The sequence below is a fragment of the Amblyomma americanum genome, chromosome 4 (assembly GCF_052857255.1).
Source record: "Amblyomma americanum isolate KBUSLIRL-KWMA chromosome 4, ASM5285725v1, whole genome shotgun sequence".
NCBI classification, from domain to species: domain Eukaryota; kingdom Metazoa; phylum Arthropoda; class Arachnida; order Ixodida; family Ixodidae; genus Amblyomma; species Amblyomma americanum.
The window spans coordinates 42,188,019-42,196,051 of record NC_135500.1 but is presented as its reverse complement, the minus strand read 5'-3'; the positions used below and the strand labels follow the sequence as shown (position 1 = coordinate 42,196,051).

General features: G+C 47.1%; 1 pseudogene; it reads left to right on the top strand.

Moving 5' to 3' along the window:
- The first annotated feature begins 1,376 nt into the window (after window positions 1–1,376).
- Window positions 1,377–7,499, top strand: LOC144129474 (uncharacterized; annotated as a pseudogene).
- Window positions 7,500–8,033: the final 534 nt, after the last annotated feature.

The following is an 8,033-nucleotide window of genomic DNA, read 5'->3' as shown; positions in this document are numbered from 1 at the left end:
GTTTGGTTTATGGGGTTTAACATCATAAACCAATTTAGGCTATGGGGGGTGCAGTAGTAGAGGACTTCGGATAATTTCAATCACCTGGGGTTCACTTTACGTGCAATGACATCGTATAGTACATGGGTCTTAAGCATTTTGCCTTCAATGAAATGCAACCGCTGCAGCCGGGATTGACCTACGCCTTTCAGGTGAGCAGCCAAGCACCGTAACCACCGAGTTACTGTGGTGGCTAGTAGTAGTAGTAGTAGTAGTAGTAGTAGTAGTAGTAGTAGTAGTAGTAGTAGTAGTAGTAGTAGTAGTAGTAGAAATCTGCAAGCTAACCCATGACAAAGAAGGAGGGAGAAATAAGAGGAGGCGAAGACGAGAAAAATCAGGGCTCTCACCAAATGTTTTAACTAATCTGTAGCTTAGTTTGGCCATAATTTTTCACATACTACTGTGATGACCGCCCATAATGCGCAGGTCCACACGGGACGGAGAGGCAAAGAGACACCGTATAGCTCAGTTTAAACAAACAGATATATTCAATAATTACACATGATTAAGATTATACATCAGAGGCTGGGGCGTCCGAGCTTACGTGCCGACGACTTCATGGGGACGATGGAGGGGCTCCGGAGTTGATCTCGAACGGTTGCTGGCAGAAGCTGCACGCCGTCGGGCTTCGGCGCTGAAGGCCCCCTTGGCGAACGATGTCGTCCTGAGCGTCCTTCTTCCGTACTGCTTGTCGATTTTTATATCCTCTTTTCTCCACACTCCCTAGGGTGAGGACGCCCACGCCGGAGGGGAAGGAGGGGGGCTAGGGCTTTCACTTGGGCGCACAAACACACCACCGCACTTATGGTCTCGCCCCCCTCACGTGTTGAGTCCGAGGGAAAGAAGGTTGTCTTCGAGGTAGCGCATAGCGTCGGCTGTGGTAAGGCGCGCTCTGGCCCGCTGACAGTTCCCGCGGGTCACCGGCCTCCGTTCTCCATCAAATGACACTCGCTCCTCAAGGTAAGGCGCGCTCTGGCCCGCTGACAGTTCCCGCGGGTCACCGGCCTCCGTTCTCCATCAAATGACACTCGCCCCTCAAGGCCGGAACGCGAGGTCACTAAAAGGCCGGAAAAGTGGTCCCTTGTCCTGGGATGTGCTCGGGAGGGTTGATTGATGAGGCCCGCCGTCTTGCCACGGGGCCAGGCCCGCCGAAACGAGGCCGCCCCTGGAACCGCCACGGCAATTGGGGAGGATAAAGCCCGTTTCCCCGCGGCGGCGGCGGCGGCGGCGTTCGACTCGTGCCGACACTATGGAAAGGGGGGTCCGGTTGTGCTTTCGCCGCCACTGGGGGCTCCGTCTACGCCGCGCCGTCGAACGCGGAACCTCGCAGCACACACAAGGAACGTCACACTACATGTGTTCCATCAGTCATGAGCAATATGGTAGCAGCCATGGCTCCTAGGCAAAACTCTGAACCAACATAATTTTTGACACAACCTTTCCAAGAAAACATTGTTTCACACTTTTTGACTTTCTCCTGCCATCAATACTGAATAGCTCGCAAATGTGACTGCCATTTGTGACGCACATCTGCCTAAACTTTCAATCATACCTAGCATATGACAGAGTGTTAAAATATAGTTACTACAGAAAGGAGGCAGCAAATATGTTCACTGCAAAATGCCGCAATGTTCATTAGTGGTAATAGAACAAGCGCCATGTCAATTCTTCCTCTGGAAATCTCGGTGTCTGTGTTACTTCATTTGTGTCTCCTGAATGACCATTCTGCATGTTCTGTTGCACAGGCACAGATGTCTACACCAGCAGTAAGGCAGATGACTGCTGGGCAGCACTCGTGGTCACACCCATTATGCGGCGTGCCCAGAGCCTGGAGTCAGCTCAAGAACTCATCTTTGTTGACTCGACGGCTTCCTGCGACACTACAAGGAGCACAGTCACAGTGTTGTTGACAGCCACAAAAGCTGGTGCAGTGCCAATAGCTGTGCTAATACACAGCTCACAGAGCAGGGAGGGCTACAGTTTGGCTTTCCAGCTGCTGAAGCATTGCTACCCAACATGCTTTGGAAACAGAGGTAAGGGTTTCTGAACTAATGCAGGAGCTGGAAAATAGCGACAGTATTTAACGGGTGACAGTTGTAGATTATGTTGCTTATTTTTCAAGGAAAATCAAATGACGTCATTAGCATATGACATACTGTTGTTGGAAGTGAGGTGCTTGTGCACTGTTGTTGAAAGTGGCATGCTTGCTTCAAGATGTTTAGAAACCGTACTCTTAAATGAAAACGACTTTCTTTGTTTTCAACAAATTTCGTTTCTTAACGTCAGTTTTCCCTGTGAAGCTGGTATCGGGGAAAGAAAGTCTCACCATGGTAAAGCACGTACACGCACTGCCCGCCTTACTTTTGCAAAGGTAAACTTCACATATGGGTAATACTGCTTGACATGTGGTTAAGCCTTTACTACCCATGAGTACAAAAGCATGGTAATGTTTTAAAGGTTACTTCATAGCTTTCATTCACTGCATTAACAGATAAAAACTGTCTAAACGCCCTCAGCAAACACAGTACACATGCACTTTCCCTTAATGCAGCAAAGAATGCTTATCTTTTTGGCGTATGTCAACTGCTGTTACAGGCACCTGCTGCATTCATGTCAGATTCTTCTCGGCCTGAGAAGGACGCCCTGCGTGACGTCTGGCCCTCGGCACAACAACTGTTGTGCCATTTTCATATCCTGCAGGCAGAGTGGAGGTGGATCACCTCTTCACACCATAAGGTGGACAAAGATGACCGACGCCGCTTCATGGCAGCCTTCCAAAAGGTATTGCCAACTTACTGCTCGCTGAGTACTACACAAAAAATAGACCAAATGCTGTGTGAAAAAATTTAAATGATGGAAGCACTACATCTAAGCTATCATACTGCTGGCGTGGTACACATTACACAGAAAAAACTAAACAATATCAAGGTCTTATGTGTTGGCATGGTGCTCAAACAATATGAACGTTTACCAAATTGTCCAGGTTTTCATTTTTCCCACACCACATCTGAGCTTATAAGATTAATATTTATTTGGTAGGAAATTGATGTAATATTTAATGATTGCTAAATACTAAATGCAGAGTGATGTAGACACTGGGTTCTGTCCAGTCTGAGCCAGAATGCACTGCTTGCACTAACGGAAGAGAATTATTATACCTCAGCTCACCAGCCTAATGCATTAATCAGTGAAAGCTGATTGGCGTTAGCAGCTGAAAGGTCTGGAGTGGCAGGCCCAATTTGACGTTTCACAAGCGCCTGCCCACTTGGGCGTCTTACAGGCCTGTTCTGGTACCTATATGCTCACATGAACACTCTGCCTTCTTCTGCTTCCAATGTTCAGTTCGATCCCATTCCCGGCACACTTCACGGACTCCAGGATCTGTTTGCACAAAGCAAGCAGTCTAGTTCCCAGTGTTGCCTTATTCGCAGTCTAAGCACTCCATTCAATTTCGGGACAAAAAAGGCATATAACTGGCTCCCAGGGTCAGCGGACACCTTAAAGGACTATAGATACCCGATTTTTGCTTGCGTGTTTTCCTCTTTCAAACAATGCATTAGACATTTTTATGTACACAGCACCCCGCTGTATTCGGCTGCGACCAATATATATAACATGTCAACACAGGTTAACAACATCTTAGTTAAAATCAAAAAGTGATGGACTTGCGCACGGCATGTAATGTGAGGTCAAAATAGCCGATGGTCGTTAAGTGTAATGGACTGGATTCCAAGAGAAGGCAAGCGTACCCGGCGGCGGCATAAAGCCAGGTGGGTGAATGATACTAAGTCTGCAGGGATAAGGGGCCATGGGAGAGGCGTTTGTCCTGAAGGTGGGCATAGTCAGATTGATGATTATGATGAAATCTACAAAACAAGTGGGTTTTTTTTTCCACTAAAAGCAACATGGAGTTAGGTCAGGCTTATTGTGTGAAACAAAACTCATAGAATTCATCTCAGCATTCTTTTTTCGGTAGACTGCATTTCTCTGGCTTCAAGAAAGGCTTCCAATTTAGAAGCTCAACACTTAATAGGTATTGCAAAAACTCTGAATAGCAAACATTCCTACTACCCTCTTCACACGGATTGAAGCATATCTAGTGGGAAGGAAGCACTGTGCAGCTTACAACTGCACAAGTTCAACAAGTGTGTGTGTGGCCTTGGGTGTCCATTTCAGGCCTCCGATGTATTTACAAACGATCTTGCTAGCAATGTTTGAAGTGCTACCAAACTGTAGCTGATGTGTGCTGCACTTACCATGAGATTTCCTCTTCAGGATGGTTACGGCAGAATGGGTAGAATAAGGACAAAGAAAGGAATGCACTGACAGGCGTGGACAAAGGTGCTGCTTCAGCACCTTCGCCCACATCTGTCTATTAAGGCGAAAGCCTTTAATGGCTTACCGTTGTCCGTCCGTCCGCAAAATCTGTCACACTATAGCTGTCAATAAAATGACGCCAACTGGATAAGAAAAAAAATCCTTGTGCACAGCGGAATTCGAACCAGCATCCTTCCGCTCCGCCGCCAAGCGTGCTAACGACTACGCTACTTCCTGCCAATGCATATGTAGTTCTCCTTGTCTGCTGTAAGGCGCGGGCTGGGCAACTTTATTTTTCTTTCTTTTTCTTTGCCCACACTAATATATGTCTACTGTAAGGCAAGCCTGTTATACGTAGTGGCATGGGCAGGGACAATTTATTTTTATTTTTTTTATAGTCCAACAATAATTTTTGTCTAGCATAAGGCAGCCCGTTATACCTAGTGGAATGGGCAGGGTCATTTTATTTTTCATTATTTTTTTAGTCCCACTGTAATCTTTGTCCACCGTAAGGATGCTGGAGAGTGTTTGCGGAAAGGCATCTAATCAGACGGATGCCTCCCAAACATCCTCCAGTGTCTCTAGCATTTAAGATTCACAAACAATTATGTACTTAACATTTTAGCCACACATCAGTGACACAAGCAGCAACACCGTGCTAAAGCCCTCACTGCACTTTAGGTCAACAAAGTACCCCCTGAATTTTTGCTCTTTTCTTTGTCCTCGCTCTACGAAATGTGTTGGAGCCACCATAAAGTATGCAACAAGCTCAGTTACCCACCCTTTTAACGGGTGTTTGCTCAGAAACAGGTTTAGTTATGCTACAGGTTAATATTAAGACAGTACTTCTTTCACTTTCCTTTTACTGCACTGGCTCACTTTTTTTTCTACTACCTTATTTGCTCATAAAATGCATGGCTTGTGTTAACAGCTTTGGACATGATATCACCTGTTCATTATAATGCATTCTGTTTTTTGTTGTGCAGTTTTCCCTAAAGCAACAATGTGCCAGTGTGGGCACTCCAAGCAGTGTGTGTGTGTGTGTGCGTGCATGCGCGCGTGTGTGTGCACGTGCGTGTGTAAACCTTTACAAAACAACGAAAGCAGCTGGAAATACTCAATCAGAAACGAAATCATAATGACTGATCTGGAACTGAATTACGAGCTCCTAATAAAAATGGCTTCAGAAAGAAGTGCAGAATTTTAGTTTAGCTCTTCCTTTTTTCAAAAAACTTTTTTCTGTGACAAAGTACCTCCTCATGCATGAGTGAGGCAAAAAAAAACGATTGTGCATCACTACGTTTATTAAGCATGGTTAATACACTCCTATTGTTCTCATTTATGTCACAGGTCCTGTATTCAAAGACCAAGGAAGAACTTGAAGAAGCAAACGCAGCTCTTCGCTCACTGCCTCACCAAGACTACGTGCAAAGAGTCGACTCGCTTTTGAAGACCGAGGAGGAATGGGTAGCTATGTACCGGGCAGGCATTGTTACAAGAGGACAGAACACAAACAACTACAGCGAGGCATCGATTAGTATTCTGAAGGATATTGTCCTGTGCAGAACAAAAGCATACAACGCAGTAGCCTTGGTGGAATATATCACAACAGCATGGGAGAAGTATTTTGAGACAAGAATTCTTCGCCATGCGACAACAGAGAATCGGCGCATCGAAACAGCATAGACCGTCTCTTAGACAAGATCCCAGACATGGCTACCGAATCTATCGTGCAGAACCATGACGAAGGTTACAGCGTCCCAAACTCAGCTGGGACTGGGATGTATGAAGTACATGCCGACATTGGGGTCTGTAGCTGCTGGGCAGGGAGTCAAGGGGCCTTCTGCAAACACCAGGCACTTGTACAGAGGGCCTTTGGAGGGTCCTTTCCTAACAGCCCACAGCTAACACCTGCTGACTGTGTCCAGCTGGGTCAGCTGGCACTGGGTGAGAGATGCCCACCACTGGAGTTTTTTATGCCCATGACGGGAGGTCTACAAAGTGATGCACCTGCAGGCACTTCTGTGTCTTCTTCTTCTGCCAGTCTGCAACACCCAGAACACCACCAAGGCCCCAGCTGCTGTGATCAACCAATGGATACGTCGGATGAGACAAGTCCTGAGCCATGTTTAAAGCCAGAGGTACAGCAGAACCTTTCATTCTATTTACTTCCATCAAAAGTGAAAAAAAAAATCTTGTAGGCAAAACAGCACAACCATGATGCAAGATACCTTGTATTGCATGCCGAAAATAGTTAGCCTTCAGCAAGGTCTAATAATTACACTCCTAGCCACTTAGTGTTCCAGCTGCCATAACTGGTGACGTATTAAAATCAGACTTCATTAACCTTTTGCAGGATCTCGAAGAAAAATACAGGACCCTGGAGCAACACCTGCGACGTCTACACAGACTCGCTGAGGGAAACTCGTCATACGCCGCTTTACTTGATACCGTGAATGCACAGCTCGGTAGCGTGAATACAAGCAGTGGCGCATATGGAGTTATGCTAACCGTAAAGGCCGCAACAAAACCAGACAGGCGGCGAGGCCAGAAGATAAAGGTGCAACCCACAAGCCTGGCAAGGCGCCGACCAGGTCTGGCAAGGGGCTCAGGACGTGTTCCCGCTGGACGGCCACCACAATCAGGGGCAGTAAGGAGCCTAAAACGGAAGCACGCACTGAGCTGCAATGTCCGTGACAATGTGCCTAGTGCCAAGTGCCACTAGGATGGACACACATCACCAGTAATCCTTAGCCTGTCAAGAAGCTAAGTGAACCAATATGGCTTCAATAACTTTTTGTGGGTGTGGCAGAATCAACAATTTCCTACCTTGACCAGCACCAAATGGGGACATCAGAATTTGCCAGTGTGCTCAAAAGAGCATGTTTTTTCCTGACTGAACATTTTACAAGCGCTGTACTCGTAACGAAAGAAGAAGAAAAAGGGCACTTTCTAGCCGCACTGCCATTGCTCAGAGCGAGAGCCTGCTGACCTGGACAGACCAGAGACTGTCTCCGCCGTGGTTTTGCCGCAGCCTGAGCGCTGACCTAAGCCCCCGTTACATTAGATGGAGGTTTGGTTTAGCATCCTCATACCGCCCTGGACCTTTGCAGCCGCACACAACCGACCCCCACTATGCCTAATGACGCCAACCACCAAGTCGTGCAGGTGGACTCCTCAGTCCTCTGCTCCAGCTCCCTCCGGCAGCGGGACCCCACCCTCTTCAGCGGTACTGATGATCATGATGCTGAAGACTGGCTCACATACGAGCAGGTGAGCACATATAACAAGTGGGACGATACTACCAAGTTGAGCGCCGTCATCTTTTATTTGACCGGCGTTGCCAGCCTGTGGTTTTCAAACCATGAAGCAGACTTCTCTACGTGGGCTGCTTTCAAGGCGAACCTCATGCTGTGCGCAAGTTGTGCGCTGAACACCCCTTGCTCGAGCGCTCTCAGCACTCGAGTGAGACGTTAACAAGCTACAAGGTTGAGGATTGGGCGAGTTGGTACGTACTCATTTTAAACCACCAGAAGACGCGACACAAAGGAAGAAGCAAACAAGACGAGGCTGGACTAACAACTGAAGTTTTATTGAAAGGAAGAAAACAACGAAGACTCGCACTGAGATGCGCGCGCACATAAGCCGTATCAGTGAAAGGGCACACAAAAAAATTT